The sequence below is a fragment of the Halichoeres trimaculatus genome, unplaced genomic scaffold, assembly GCF_033239565.1.
Source record: "Halichoeres trimaculatus isolate MK-OKI-2021-1 unplaced genomic scaffold, fHalTri1.1 fHalTri1_scaffold_12, whole genome shotgun sequence".
Lineage (NCBI taxonomy): Eukaryota > Metazoa > Chordata > Actinopteri > Labriformes > Labridae > Halichoeres > Halichoeres trimaculatus.
Genome location: NW_027437190.1, coordinates 2348413 through 2365567, shown reverse-complemented (window position 1 = coordinate 2365567; position 17155 = coordinate 2348413). Strand labels below are relative to the sequence as shown.

At 41.2% G+C, this 17155-nt stretch overlaps 1 protein-coding gene across 1 annotated transcript in view; it reads right to left on the bottom strand.

Annotated features, from left to right (window-relative positions):
• Nucleotides 1–16559, bottom strand: part of tsnare1 (T-SNARE Domain Containing 1) — a 247546-nt gene extending 230987 nt beyond the window's left edge. The window contains exon 1 of the mRNA XM_074683894.1: nt 16433–16559. The gene's annotated coding sequence lies outside the window, so the exon portion shown is untranslated. The remainder of the gene's footprint in view (nt 1–16432) is intronic.
• Nucleotides 16560–17155: the final 596 nt, after the last annotated feature.

Here is a 17155-nt window from a genome sequence, read left to right as displayed (position 1 = left end):
AATGCACACACTTCCTGACTCGATCAACTCAATCAATATTTAAAAACATTAATATTGCACCACCCCATCATATTACATTGCAGTGTCCCTTCACCTGAGTGAATTTTAAAGATAGAATTGTGACCAACCTCACTTCGCCTACCAAGGGTGCATCTCTGACCAGCGACCAGCATCAAAAGAACTCGGAACCATCATTCTTCCTCTGAAAGTCTTTCAGCGACAGATAAGTAAATGATAGGAAAGGATTGTATTTAAAATGAGTTTCATTTTAATTGAGATAATGAAACATACTATTTACATTACACCAAAGCTGCCACACCTGACATCCACTATTGGCCCCAGCTAGCATAGCTTAACAGATAACAGTGTCCCAAGAAAACTCTGATTCAGGATTTCCTGCTTGAAGTTTTACTAAAGGACTGACCACACGTTCCCATTTAATACACTCAACATGTTAATGAATCAAAAACCATAGCGAAAAACACAGCGCTAGCTTGATGGTAACGTATATTCATTGCTAGGTGCTTCCCTGTTATGGCTGCCTGTTGCAGCAGCTCTCTCTTCCTTGTTCATTTCTTGTAATTTTTTCATCTCTCTTTTCGTCATCTCTACATTTGGAGTGGATCATTACTTTGTATGGTTTATTTGTTGGTCATGAACTCCAAACTGATTCTGTTGTCAGTGATATTTTACTACTTTTTCTCCTGTGTTTGTCTGGAGATCCTGCATGTTACCATGGCCACATTGTTCATATATGAGATCAGCTGTTAGCAGCCTGTAGTATGTCATTGCTAACTGGTGCAAGGCCTGATTTTTCCCCACAAGGTGAGGAGGAGGAGGTGAGGACGATGTGCTGGTACTCAGGTGTGAGCTAAGAAGCGACGACATGGACCTGTCCTTCCATCCATTGTTATTGGGAACGTGGGATCTATCTCCAATAAGATGGACGCGCTAATCATGCTAACACGGCAACAGATGGAATACCAGAAGGTAGAGTAGCATCATGCTATTCACAGACATGGCTAACAGAGACTGAACAGACTGCTGAAGAAGCTCAGTCCTGGACCCTGTAGAGGTGGAGGCTGGCTGAACTGGACAGTGATGGACAAGCTGTCAGCATCTTTTTTCTCATGGACCTTTTTGCACTTTCTATACACTTTCTTACTTTTGTTTTCCTGATTGCTGCTGTGACTCATGAATTTCCCCTCGGGGTTAAATAAAGTCTATTCTATTCTATTCTATTCTATTCTATTCTATTCTATTCTATTCTATTCTATACAGGGAATTTCATTGATATGCTTACAAAGATACAACTTTTGTTTTACCACATAATTTTAACTTTCATCACAGAAACATATCACAGTTACTCTCTGTAAACGATACTGCAAACTCTAAATGAGAAAATACTAACAGGTAAAAGTTTCGACACTAGATGGCCTACCTCAGTCAGATACATACAACGATCAGTAAATCAGCATCACAATGTGATTTTTATTTATTTATTTCTGTCTATTTACGTCCAGAGATATCCAGATCCTTTGACCAGCTTTATATTTATTCACTTATACACTCAATCAAATGCTATCGACACAGAAAACCTTGAGAGATACTTTTAGTACTTTAAGTAGTAAGGAGAAAATTCAGGGATAGTTGATAAGGGAATTTCTCCAGCAGCAGCAGGTGAAGCAGTACAAACCCAGTCCCTCTCCCTCTGCCTCATCCTGCTGCTGTTCTGGAGAAAGTCCAGGTGTTTTCAGGACAGACAGAACATGTAATCCCTTCAGCTTGTCCCAGGTCTCTTCCCAGGCGGACGTCACAATAAAATCAGTAAAGTGAGGTGCTCAGGGTGCACTTATCAGATGCCTGAGCCACCCCTAGTGGCTCCTCTCACAGGGAGGAAACTCATTTTGGCCTCTTGTAATCTCTGCCTGTGGCTCAGCCCGTCCCATAAGCGGTCAGGCAATACATCAACAGGTGAGCTGGGTGGAGAGAGTCATGTCTTAGTGTTTCAAAGTTCACTGATGATAAATGTGACTCAACTGTTTATATCTAACTCACCTCTAAACGCAGGAAAGGAGAACAGCAGGGTTGTGTTTAGAAGTCAGATTAACAAGTCTCTACAACCCATCATTGAATCTACGCAGGCCAAAGATTGTCCCAAAGGGTCTTCTGGTGGTTCAAAAAGTCTTCATGGATCGTATTGCCTCTGTTTGCGGAATGACAAAACGATCCGAATTACACTTTCCCAACACACAGGCAGCCTGGCACACAGAAAAACGCTGAGTTTGCATTTCAAGGTTTGACTTTTGAGGTTATCTGGAGGGTGAGGTCACAGCCTCCAGGGGGCAGCACCAGTTGTGAAATGATGTGGTATGTTATGTTCAACTACTCATAATGAATGAAAACAAAATGTGTTGATCTTCATGTATGAGGTTGTTTTTGTTTGTTCCCTTTTATCTCTCAGGTTTATTGGATGCTTTTGGTTGCTGGGGCACAGTAAACTCTGCTGCATCTCTCAGTAGTACCCCAGAGATTTCTGAGTGGTTTTATAACTCCAATACATTTTTTTTCATTGAGATTGCTTTTATTTCTGCATTGCTAAAGTTTTATGACTTCATGCAGTCATGCTCTTGTCCTGAGATGAACTTTCAGCTTTAACAGAGAGGACAGGCAATGACAGAGCCAACGATTGTCAATATACATCAGATAAATTTAGAAAGAAGAGGATTTTAATAATGTCCTGAGAAAATAATTTACTTTGAAGAGTGGTTCCAAGGAAATTCAGAGGGTGCAGTGAGCAGCAACAATGATGAGGGATGGCAGGCAAAAGATCGCTCAGATATTTAAAAAATAGAGGTTTACATAAAACCAGAAACTTTACAGGAAGGTTTAGACAACATAACCAAAAACAAAGACATGACCCTCATCGTGCTGAATGCTGCAGATGCTACAAAGCTGAAGACAAAGCAAGGTTATGCGGTGTTGCCACTACTAAAGTAACCTCAGCAGAGAGCTGCAGCCATGTCTGGGAGAAGAACAAAAACACGGCTTTGAAATGGCATGAGCCAAAAGTGTCTGACATAATGAGAGGGGACCAGCTGTAGACCTCCACTCTCAGTGGGCTCTGTTGGAGACTCCAACCCACCACTGTAAGACGGAAGTGATGTCAGGAAACAAGGGGTAAAATTTTAAGTGGATGTAAACTTCAAATTTGTGTATCACTGATATGTGACCAACAATTGAAGGAATGACAACAATACAAAATGCAAAAAAAAAAAAAAAACATTTCCCCAAAAATTCCATGTTCAAAGTTATTCGTAACCTTATCCATCGTCTTTGTTCAATAGGAAATGGCATAGCCTTTATTCTTTATGACTGCTTCCAGACGACTCTTGTACATGTCCACAAGCTTCCTGCATGTCTCCTGTGGGATGACAAGCTGGATCAGGTTGGTTGGTTTCCTCATCATCACTCTAGTCTTCAAGTAATGCCACAAGTTTTCAAATAGGGTTCAGGTCAGGACTCTGACTTGGCCATTCCACGACATTGACATCATTGTCCTTGAACCATTTCTTCACTATCTTGGCAGTGTGTTTAGGATCATTGTTGTTCTGGCACATCCAGTGGTGGCCAAGCTGGAGTTTCACAGCAGATTCCTTCACATTTTCACCAAGTATCCTGATGCAATCCTCCTTTTTCATGATACCTTGGACCTTGACAAGATTCCATGTGCCACCGGAGAAGCATCCCCGTAGCATTATGCTTCCACCACCATACTTGACAGTGGGCACAGTGTCCTTGGTATATAGGCTTCACCTTTCTTCCTCCATACATGTTGAGCATCCATATGACCAAATAACTCTAACCGTGTCTCATCAGACCACAGGATGGTGGAACAAAATCTGGGATCTTGCTTCAGATGGCGTCTACAATAGGCCAGGCAAGCTGCCAGATGTTTCTTCGTGAGCAGCGACGTCTTCCAGGGTTTACGTCCATGGAGACCTCCTCTGTGCAAGACTCATTCGATGGTGGACCATGACACCTTTTTCCCTGTCTGGTCAAGCATTTTAATTAGGGCCTTAATCGTGGTCTGTGGATTGGTGTTGACCTGTCTGCAGATTTGCCTTGCAAGTTTGGGAAACACCTAGCGCTTCCGGTCACGCCCACTCGGGTTTTTAACTGTGTTGAACTTCTTGTGCTAATTTATGTTGCTCTGGATGGTTGAAACAGGGACATCATACTGCTTGGAAATGGTCAAGCATTCATTTAATCACTTCATGCAAAAATCACAAGATTTAGCAAGGGTATGAAAAATTTTGAGGACAACTGAATATGCGGTTTCCTGCTTCTTCGCTCCATTGGTTAGAGGGTCCTTGGTCTATAAAACTTTCAAGACCCCTGACCTTGTGGTTTGCAATTAACTCCAGACTGATTAATTTTGTCACAGAAACAGGTTTTACAAAGGTTTTGTAAGTTGCCTTTCAAAACGCGCACACGGTTCAAGATGCACAAAGTTTTTTGTTAACATGAAGTTGTAAAGGTGTTTTAATGAACACATTAGGTGGAAAAAAAACATCCTTGTTGTTAAGTCTGTTCCATATATGGATTAAAATAAATGATGTTTAATAATTATTAATTAAAATCAATCCACAGCAACCTTGTGATTAATTTGATTAAAAATGTGATCCTTTGATGGAACTAATGTAAGTTTATAAATACTTATAATTTCAGCTACTCACTGAAACCACAGATGAATAATATGGTCACAGTCATAGAAAGTCAAAAGTAACCTAAGCATAATCATGGGATGGGGGATGTTTGAAAGTGTTATGGACTGATGTGTCTCGATATTAGAAATTCTTACATTCCCAGACTGTGTAAAATAGAGTTTTAATCATTTTCTGTTTGTAATCTGGTTTAAACTGTAACCAACAGCTGCTGTTTGCAGACAGAGTCTGGGGACGTCTCTACTCTATGAGACACTCATGTCCAGGTACAGTCAACAGATAAATGAGTTATCTCTATGATAACTGAGTAAACTCATCACCTGAAGGAACTGTCTCCCCACAAAGCCGGCCTCAAGCTCATCAGCTGTAATCTTTGTCCCCTGTGCATACAAAAACCTAATTTCCTTATTTAACTGTGAAGTGGCATTTTGCACAAATTCTCCAGTGCTGAGAGTGAAGATGAGGTTTTCTTGAGGTGGATGGAGGATTTTAAGAGTAGTATTTAAAAACAAAGTCATAGCTCTAAATAAAAACAATTACATGCTAAATAATAAAAAAAGAGAAATGAACAGGATCCAGGCCAGAGCCACGTGGTGTGTGTTTAACACTGGATGTTTCCCTGTATGAGATCTCTTAAAACACACTGCAGAGGAATCGATCAGGCTGGGGATGTTTACTTTAGTTGTATAACGGCTGGTGGAAAAAAAGAAATGCTCCTTGTGTTATCCCTGCTGTAATGATCACACAATAGCAAGCAAAGGCAAATAATCATCACAGTGTGACTGACTGTCTGCCAGAGGATGATGGTGTATTTGTACACAGAGCAACAGATGGCTGTTCTGAACCGGAGCCATACGCAAACATTGTTCACAATGTGACAGAGGTTTGGGGTCTAATGTCACGCTGACTCGGCTGAGTGTTCAGATGGTTCCTATGAGGACGTGTCGGTACTTTCCACTGAATGCAAACCAATCCAGTTCTACAAATACAATGTCCTTGAACTCCTATGAGGAGAAAAATAACATTGCATTTTCTGATGTATCTGTAGAGCCTAAAGAAGGCTTGGAGGTCATGTGAGGTTAAAACTGCAAACACGCATTAAAACTGGTCATTTGAATACAGCTAGCATAAGAAATTTAACAATGAAATTTAGAATATTCCAGAAATGCTTTACAATACAAAGTGTATTGTTGTAAAAGGTGCTTGGAATAATTCTGTCCAATGATTTTTTTTTTTTTTTATTCGTCACAATTTTATTTTTATTTTTTTATTGTTTTTTAACACAGCTGAGGGTGGAGATCAGCAAGTGAAATAGGATCAGGTATGCTGTTTTTGTTACCAAATGGTAAGGCACATTTATGTTGATTTTTGAAAGTTATTATTATTATTATTATTATTATTATTATTATTATTATCATTGTAATTAGTAGTAGAAGTAGTAGTAGTATTTTTATTATTATTATTAATTATTATTATTATTATTATTATTATTAATATTATTAGTTGTAGTAGTAGTATTTTTATAATTTGTTTCTTTCTTCATTTATTTCTTTCTTTCTTTCTTTTTATTTCTTTCTTTTTTTTTTTGCAAAAAAATTAACTGAGTTCACTTGTATGAACAAGTCCATGGTTTTCTCCTTACATGCACGCTGTAGTAAACTTCAGCAAAGGAGCCTTTCCTGACTGGGGGCCTTTTAGAGCCCTAAATATAGCAATGATCCAAAACGTAATTAAAAAGAATACATATATGTAAATTGATACAACCCAAGATGGAGCAATGCTGGACCCAAAATGTGATAACTGTTGCATTTCTGGCTTCCTTACATTTAAAAAAAAAATTACATTTCAGGTTTTTGTCAAAAAACTGGCTCTAACAGGGCCTAACTACCTGACGCCACAGCCTACCTGAGTATGAGTACCCTTCATGACCACAGTGTACACATCCTCTGATGGCTACTTCCAGCAAGATAACGCTCCATGTCATGAAGCTGGAATCATCTCAGACTGCTTTCTTCAACATGACAATGAGTTCCCTGTACTCAAATGTCCTCCACAGTCCCCAGATCTCAATCCAATAGAGCACCTTTGGGATGTGGTGGAACGGGAGATTCTCATCATGGAAGATCAGCCGACAAATCTGCAGCAACTGTGTGATGCTATCATGTCAATATGGAGCAACTCTGAGGATTTTTTCCAGTACCTTATTGAATCTATGCCACCAAGGACTGAGGCAGTTCTGAAGGCAAAGGGGTCCAACCCAGTACTAGCAAGGTCTACCTAATAAAGTGGCCAGTGCGTGTATTTCCTATATTTATTTTTCCTGCCAATGACATCTACTTTAACAACAGACCCCCAATATAGAGAGATAATTATTATTGTTAATTAATTTATTTTGACTTCTCACAACAAAAAGTGGCAACATTTACAACTGCTCAGAACTGCAAGATAAAACTTAGAGATGTAAGTCAATTTTATTTTCAGTACCAAAAGTGTCTGAAAAAAAGTTAGCTGGTACCTGATGTCCAATAAACAGCTGAAGATTGACAAGAGCTAAACATGAGGCCAAGGGTGTGTGGGAAATATTGACATCTTGGGTGCACTGCGCCAGCACTGGAGTAAAACTTTGTTGGTTTATGGTTTAAGTAATGAGGTCAGTGTTCGACTTTAAACTGGATAACTCCTTGTTAGACTCAGAACATTGACGCATGTACACTGTGACCAGGAAAGGATATCTTTCCTTTTTTGGGGGGGGGACACATATGTTGTCCTGCATCGTAAAGACTTCAAGCTGCCCCCACACTGACTTACAGGCATTTCAATCACTGTTCAGTCATAGGTGGAAAGTTAGCTCAAAACAAATCCAGATTAAACTTGACACTAGTACAATCAGAAAAACTCTAAACCTGCTGCTACTCCGCTCAGGGTGAAGGTGGTTGAGTTTGTGTTGTTTTATAAATACCTGGAAGTCTCAATCAATGAAGGATGCTCTTTTTATATTCTTACAAACTGTGGAGGTTGAAACCATGGCTGACTTTTTGTTTCTTAAAGAAGACACATTTGTATTTCACAGCAAGGCAGAGACCTGTAACTGCTACAGGTTGAACTGCTGAACTCAGACATTTAGAGACCTGATAAAACCCCCCAAAATTTAATTTTGAGATCAAAAAGGAAGAGATATCTGGGGAAAAGAGAAGTGACGTCATTGCTTCACTGTAAAACATCAGTGCGTCACTGCAGACTTGTTCCAGGGGGCGGTACCGGCTGCAGAGGCTTGGGGCAGCAACAAAGATGGCACTGGGAGCATTTAAAAACAGGCAGGTTCTTTTTTCATATCTGTGTTTCCTGTGATAGTTGTGACATTTTTCCTATCTGCTACATGGAGTGTGCTCGTTGGTGTGTGTGTGTGTGTGTGTGTGTGTGTGTGTGTGTGTGTGTGTGTGTGTGTGTGTGTGTGTGTGTGTGTGTGTGTGTGTGTGCGTGCATCTGTTTGTGCGTCTGTAAACTGTGTCTGTGTGAACTGCAAAACTCTGCTGTGCACAATAGGGAGAACAGGGGAGAAATGTGAACCCACAAACAAGAGGCAGACATGACATCCCGCAATGTCAATAAGATAAATAACACAAATAAGTCTGTTAAACAAAAACGCATGGTACTGACCTGATCTAAGAGAGGCAACTCATTGCTGCTTCAATTTCACCTCCAATTTAAGTTTTGAATGAAGAAACTCCAACATAACAACAGATGACTCTCTATGCAGCTTTCCTTCTTAAGAATGGCTGTTTTTCACCGCTGATAGTTGGTCACGATAGCAAAGAGTTGGTGCTTGCTCAGCACCAGTTTTTAGCACCTGGAGCCAGAGCTTTGTCAAAGGAAACACAAAGAACCTGTGCTTAGTCAGGAACTAACCTGGAACTAGCACCAGTTTGGTTGAAAAGTGGTACCAGAGAGCGGCACGGGTACAGGGATGCCACCAGTGGTGCTTGTACTACATTTGGCCTGCTCTCCCCAGCAGCGAGCACACGTTCCAGGAAAAAGCTTTGGAGTTTCATCATCATGTTATTCACCCTTTTTATCTCTTTCTTGTTCAGAGCAGACCTGTCTAAGTGAAAAGCAAACATGTTAGAAATCACTTTAAAGTAAACAGCCAGTTACTGCACAGAGAGAAGATCAGGCATCCTGAAAACTGTGTCTGACCAGAAAACAAAGGAGTCTAATTCTCCTTTATGAAAGGCAAGAGGGAAACAAATGTTTCATTCCAGTCATCTAATTCTCCAACGTGTTGACTGGTTCGACTTTAACTGAGCTCAGCACCACACAGCAGACAGATAAACGGCAGAGAGTTGGCTGAGCTGAGATTTTTCACTGAAAACAGCTGCCTGCTGTTCGAGTTGATGAGAGCTCTGAGACAGAGAACTTTTGGCAATAAAATCAACACAGTAAATAGAACAATGAGCAAATTCTCTGTGGTACTGAAGGAAACTGCAGATTCAGTTCAAAGAACTCACATAATGGCTGAGAAGTGCAAGGAGGGGAAACTGAGGCTAGTGTGGACGTGCCTTAAAGTTACAGCCCTTGAATCACCAGCAGGGGGCGACAGCCTTTAGATTACATGAACACATGCACATTGTGATTGAGTAAGGGTAAAGGATGGTTTCGACAAACTAACTTCAGTAATGAGTTCCCACAGACATACTGTGTTGTACCAACGAAAACCATTAACAAGTCATAAACGTGTATATTTAAAGAAGGGTTATTGTCTAGTTCCCCATAGTAACTTTACTTGATTTACAGCGAATCCTTGCACAATGAGTGAAATGAGGACTACCTGAGTGGGTGTGTCTCAAGTGATTGGGGTATAAAACACCAGTGTCTGGAGAGTCTAGAGACTGGTTGATCAGTGTTCCTGGCTACCATTACACCATGAAGACAGAAGAACACTACGAGCATCTCAGGGGAAGGGTTGGGTGGGTAGAGAAACATCTCCAGGGCTGTGAACATCCCCTGGATTTCAATGAACTCAATCAAGCAATGGCTGGAAGATGGCCCATATTGGACTCTGCAGAGATCAGGCCATCCTCATAAACTGAGGGACTGTGCAAGTAGGAGGCCAGTGATGAAAGCCACCAGGACCCCTACAATTGCTTTGAAGGAGTCGCAAGCTTCAGCTGCTGGGATGGGGGAGACTAAGCATATAGCAACTCAAAGCTTTCTGGTGAGTGGTGATGAGAAAGCCACTGATGAAGAAAATTTGTATTAGATCTTGACAACAGTTCGCCAAAAGGCATGTGGAAGACTGTATGGTCAAGTGGTTGAAGGTTGTTTGGTCTGCTTAGACCAAAAATGAGTTCTTTGGTCAGACAAGACGCCAAGTATGGCGGAAACCAAACCCTGCACATCACCAAAAACACACCATCCCCTCTGTGAAGCATAGTGGTGACAGCATCATGCTGTGGGGATGTTTCTCAGCAGCCTGCCCTAGAAGGCCTTGGAAGGTAGAAGGCAGATGAATGCTGCGATGCTGCAAAATACACTGAAACCCAGGGGACAATCTGAATAACACTGTAAGTGAACTACAGCTTAAGGGGAGTTTTATTTTCCAGTAAGAAAATGATCTGAAGCATACTGTAGAAACTACACAGGAATGGTTTTAAACCAACCAGGTAAACATTCTGGAAGGGCCAGGTCAAAGCTCAGACCTCAGTCCTACAGAGAATTTGTGGCTGGATGTGAAAAGGGCTGTTCATGCCTGATACCCATGCAGCCTGACAGAGCTTGAGCAGTTTTTCAATGAAGAATGGAGAAAAATGGAGAGTGCAGAAGAGCAGAACTGATGCTGATCCACAGACTCACTGCTGTGGATAAGTATGATTGATTTCTGAAAGGAACAGTGAAAAAAAATCTTGGCACATCTACTACTCAAGCAGGTGTATCAAACAGAAACCATTAAGTCCAGAGTAACTGGAGAAAAAATACCCACCCACTGGCCAGAGTTAAAAATTTAATGTAACATTTTTGGTAGTTTCAATTAGCATGTAAAAGTTGTGTAACTGAAGCACAACATTAAGTTAAAGCTAAAGACATTAAGCTAAAGCTAAAGCTCAGAGCACAGTTATCCTAACAAACAAATAAAAGTTGTGAAAGTAAGCAAATGATTGTTTTCTTTTTACCTTCAGCTGTGATAAATATAGTGCTAATGCTAATGTTATGACAAGTTTGATTCATAGAGCTAAATATAAAAAAAAAACTAACCTTGTGGCTTTACTTCCTTTGTGTTGCTTTTGCTTCCGTGTTTTTGCCCATGCATTTGTTGTGGCTCATGCAAATCGTCTGACACTTACATCCAAATTCAAATGCAGCTGTAATGACTGGCACTCTTAGTTTACAAAGTGCTTTAAATCAACAAAGTTAAAATATGATGCAGAAGTATTGACATCAAGAAGAAACCGTCTCTATGAAGCACATTTTCTAAACCCAGTAACACCAACAATGTAAGAACCATGTTCAGTAGATGACATAATAAACACTGGTCCTTGACAGATGTAGTCTGTGATCTGCAAAATGCCAAGAAGAGAGAAAAAAGCAATAACAAGCAGTAATAAATAACAAGGTTTTTACAGCCATGTCCTTCACCATAATGGGCAACAAGAAGGCCTGATGTAACTCCTGATCCAGTGACCCCACCACAGGCCTTGGTTTTGAAAACCTTGTCAGACTAAGTATGAAAATTTGAGCTCTCAATCTGTGCTGCAGTGACTCATGAGTGAATATTCATAACAAACAGCAGATAATCAATAACAACTAGAGAAACAAAGATGGAGAGAAAGAGGAGAGTGAGCGCTTCGAGAGAACAATCTGTTGTCCAGATCGGCTAGATGAGCAATGAGTCACGCAGAGAACACCCACCACTCCGCATCCTGTTCCATACAGACCGACACACCACGGAGGAAGAATCCACTCAACACCAAACATGGAGAGAGTTCACAATCATAAACACTCTGATCTGTTCTTCTTCTCATAACTGATGCATTATAAAGGGTAAGGTCATTTTAAAACACAGATACACACCCACACAGTGTTTATGTCCCGCTTCCGCCATACAAGAGAACAATCTATTCCTTATTCTGTTATTTATTCTATCCCTCTCTCCATGCCTCTTTTAAAGATGGAGGATGCACTGAAGTTAGCAAAGAAAGTTTAACTGTCCTATAAACTATCAGCTTCAGGTGCCACAGAGAGGAAACATCCCCACAAAAGAAGCACAGAGGACTTACAGTGGATCTGACGGAGGAGTGGAAGCTGGCTGAAAAAGACCTGCTGGAGTTCCTGACATCACAGTAAAGGACATTTTCTACTGTCAGCTTCAGGACACACTTTAATGTTTGTTACACAATTCTTTTGCAGTATTTTAATTATTGCTGTATAATGATATTACTGTTTCCCTGGGTCAAATTTGACTCATCACATAGTTTCATATTGTTTCCCTGAATTATATCTATCCTGTCTTATCTTGTTGTATTGTACCACATTCCATTGTATTGAATCCTATCATGTGGTATCATATGTTAACATATAACGTATCATGTCATATTTTTATCCCATCTTATTTTGTCGTTTCCATTGTAGCATATTGTGTTGTATCACATGGTACTGTATCACATCAAACTTGTCATGACTCAAAAAGCAATTCCCTCTCCTGGTATAAACATCACACAGTGCTGCTCTGATGTCATCTATTGTTTTCTAACCAGCTGATATGAAGTCTTCAGATCATCATCTGGTCGTAAGCATATCTCAGTTAGCTAATTATTTAGTTTAGTTTTTCCTGTGCCAGAAGTCTGCCAGTGCTGGTTTGATGCTAATTTTCAGTTGGTTCTAATAATGTTCTTCCTAAGAACTGGTTTGGTTTTCCATCAGCAAGAAGCCAAGCTGAAGCCACGTCATTGTGTTGTATAATTTGTCAGTACGTCACTGTATATGTAGCTGTAGGGGGGGCGTTGGCTGACGACACTTGGAGCGGGAAACAATGATGGCTAGAAATGGGGGATGACATTTGTGAAGTTATTGGGCTCTAATTTCATAGACCAAGCGCCTTCGCCGCACGGACAGGGCGTGACCGGTGCACTTTGTACGTTTCCTGCAGTGCCAAGAGAGGCACACGGAAGGCGCAGAGAGGTGCAGGGGAGTGCTTCCACGCCTCCCTCCGCGCAAATAGCAGAGAGGGAGGAGAAAAGCTGTGAGTGGGTTTAACACAGCTGAGCGCTGTTTTCACCAATCAAATGAGCACCTCTCCTCGCCTTTAAATGCCCTGCAGCTGAGGCGCAGCGTCTGATTGGTCTGAGTGATGCCCAGCACCGTGGAAACCATGTGCTGGAAAGACCGGGTAGTGGAGACGGTCAGAGCCGCTGTCCCTGCAGCAGGAGAATGGACAGCAGGGCACATCGGAGGACACGAAGCACGTCACCGTGTGGACCAGCTCCTGGGACCGATGTAATCTGTTCCTTTGTCATTAATAGGAGAACAAAATGAAGAGACAGTTACACAGCTGGCTTATCCATTCAGAATACTTTTGATCCACCTGCACTCCTGGTTTGTCATCACCAAATAGCAGAACCTTTGGTGATACACTGTATACTCTCCCAGTGTCTCCACCTCATCCTCCTTACAATAATGTACTCCATCTTTTTAGATCAGGTTAAAAATAAAGACTAAAACAGAGAAATATGGGAAATCACGGGTAAATCCTGAGTGACAAACATTTATTTTGTCTCTTTTTTCTTCGTCTTTTCTCTCCCTCTTTTCTTTAAGTTAAATGAAATGAGAGAACCAGATATATACTCAGTATCAGATGTTAAGGCTGTTTATTGTTTAATTGTAAGATGTGCATCAAACTTCCAGCTGCCGGCAGGTTAACTTTCCATTATGACAAACGGCTTTAATCTGACATCAGATGTGACGGGACAGTTAATATAGATATAAATGTATATGCTGGTTCAGACGGTTACATTAAATAGTGATTACTGTGATTGTTTATTGCATTAAAATGTGCCTGACACTCTGGAAACCTGCCTCTGAGGCTTTGTTGACATGTGCGCACATGTGCGCCTGTCACCAAATTACAGCTGTGGAGGGTGCGCTCCGCTTTGCACCGAGAATAGACCAGGTTGGAGCTGGCGAGCTTTCAGCGCACTTTCTGCACTGTTTTTGGCACAAAATTGTCACTGCTCCAACATGAATCTGCTGACACCTCCCCCTGGTGCGCCGTCAACTCCCCCTGGCGCGCAGTCACACCCATCTCTGCGCAGACAGTCTACCAAATTGTCAAATTGGCAGCGCACAGCGGTGCGCCGCACGAAATTAGCACTGCACAGGGTGCACCAGGCTTGTGCCCCCTGCGCTGCGCCACGGAATCAGAGCCCTTTTTTTACATTATTGATTTCTTTCCCCCCTCTGGTTTGCCCAAATCTTTAGTAAGCGAGCAGGGGTGTGGAACATTGTCTGCTGCGTCTTGCTGACTGAGACCGCAGCACAGATCTTGGACATAAGAGCTTAAACAGCTGCAGATGAAGGTACAGCAACCCGGCTGTCTTAACACCATTTGAATCATAGATATGAGACACCTGCAGTCTGACAACACAATGGATAATTTTATTCTACAAACAGTTTAACTTTTTTAAATAACAGAAACCTCTGATCATCAGAGAAAACTTGTCTTTGCATTTACATTTTATTTTTTAGGTACTCAGTGAGCATGACTGCCTGTTTTTAGGAAAACACAGCTAGTGTAAAATGAGTAGGGGGGGCAGACAGAAGAAAAACACCACTAACAAGGATAATTTCATTAATACACTGAGACATGAATGATACAGCTGAACAGATGTCTTATTGACTCCAGCTCCTGTCCAAAACAACCCAACTATAACCCTGGATCAAGAGAAGTGGTGATTCCTGGAGCTTATGCATATCAACCAAAGACCTCTTGAACACTGGTTGGTCCCATTAATTTCACAGCAAGTCTTTTATTTGCTTATTTTTCATTAAATGACAACAAAACAGCTGCAACACAAACACAGCCAGGATGTCATCGCAGCAGTAAAGAAACTTTAGCATTTAAACAACAAAAAAAGGAACTTTCCACCTGGTGTTCGACTCACCATGTGTGCCAACTGCCATTACTGCAAACTGTCTGATCCACACAGCTACTTACACCTGACTCGGGACACAAACACTGACAGGTGATCAATACACATCTGAAGAATGGCAGCAGCTGGTTTGCTCTAAGCACCATCAGTGAGAGGAGACAGAGGGGGAGGGTGGGTAAAGACTGGTTTATACCTCTGCTCTGACCCTACACAGTTATCTGCACTACATACCTCTACAGTGTTATAAGGAAGGGTGTTGTAGTGTTGAAGTGTGAAAACACAGTGGTGCTCCAAGGACCTATCACAGGGCTTTCTGTTTACAACACAACGGCATGTGGTTACATCTTTGTTCTATATCTGTGTGTATGCTTCAGGTTCTGGTTTGTATGCTTCAATTGTATTGAATCCTAACATGTGGTATCATATGTTAGGATAACATAACATAGCATGTCATAGCATATCCCATCGTATTTTGTCGTTTCCATTGTAGCGTATTGTGTTGTATCACATGGTACTGTATCACATCAAACTGTCATGACTCAAAAAGCGATTCCCTCTCCTGGGATAAACACCACACAGTGCTGCTCTGATGTCATCTATTGTTTTCTAAGCAGCTGATATAAAGTCTTCAGATCATCATCTGGTTGTAAGCATATCTTAGTTAGCTAATAACTGAGTAAGTTTGCCCTGAGCCAGAAGTGACCCTATTACCCCTTTTCCACCAGTGCTCGTTTGGTACTAGTTCTTAGTTGGTTCTTATAATGTTCTTCCAAAGAACTAGTTTGCTTTTCTATCAGCAACGAGCCAACTTTCTGTTCATAACATTATGACAGGCGGTACATGTCAGGTTGTTTGTATGTGTTTCAACAGTACAAAGGTGTAACCAGGTTTAAGTGAGTGGCTAGCAAGTTAGCTAACCCTGAATCATTGTACGACAATTAGAGGAAGTAAATGGAAAACAAAAAGAGTGAACCCCCACAGACACAAATTAGACACATCTATCAAAAGAATGGGTTCTTGTGTTTTTGTTTGTGACCTGCACAGAAAGAGAAAAGCAGGAACCAATGAGTGAAGAAGGGGAACATTGTGTGTAGAGAGTGCTCTTCATGTTTAAATGGCAGTGACATGTCACACCAAACATCCCCCTGACCTGCCTCCACTGACATGTTTGCACTGAGGAGGAGCAGCTAACAGGAGTCATCCATCCATGTGTGGACCCCCCTGACAGAACAACAACAGAAAGCTCTTATGCTGAAAGAGGAACCCAGTCACAGAACCATCTCTTCTAACCCTGCCTTTCTCCTACAACACGGCAACAACACACTCCCCACACACAACCTGAGGCCCAACATGTTTGCAACACACACATTCACACACTGACATATCATCTGTGCATCTGTGTTAGCAACGCAGAGGCATCCCTGATGGCCTACCATCCCCCTCATCCCTGCCTGCCTCTCCTCCTCTTCCTCCTCCTCCTCCTCCTCCCCCTCCTCCGTGTGAGGCTGCAGCATCCCTCACTAAAGGCACACAGACAGAGAAAAGGAGAGAATCTTCAGGCTTTACCTTTCAGCAGAGGGAGAGATGTGGGCTGTGATTTAGCTCAGATGTTGCTGCTCCTCAGCGTCGGTTCACAACATCATATGACCACGTGCCACCTGCTTCACTGCCGGGTCATATGACCAGATTAGAGGAAGCAGAGATCTCTGGGATTTGTAGTGTGAGCAGATGGACGGGGTGGGGATTTGTTCTATAAATAGCATCCAGTGCTGTGGCTCAAAAGGCCAACTGAAAAAAAACGACTAGCAATCTGAAATCATTTCATCCCAAGCTCCAGCATCACAGCAGATTTAAAAAGAAGGTCTTCAATAAAAAAAAAAAAAAATATATATATATATATATATATATATATATATATATATATATATATATATATATATATATATATATATATATATATATATATATCTCAGAATATAATTTGGTTGTTTTTTGAAAGCTATGAGGATCAGTGAAAAGAAAAGCCCTGAAACAGCCACAATACCATTAACATGGCAGCTGTTTTCTGGGTTTGCTTACAGCCACAGCTCCATGGAGCACTATGGAATTTTGATAAAAGAAGAATTTGATGATTTTCAAATTATTTGACCTTTTTTTTTTTTTTTTTAACTTACATAGTGCAAAGATAGCACTTTAAGAAATACATATTCTGATCATTTTGCTATCTTATGTAAATATATTTTTATTTTACATTAATGTCAGCAGTACAAGTGCATGTTTACCATCCTG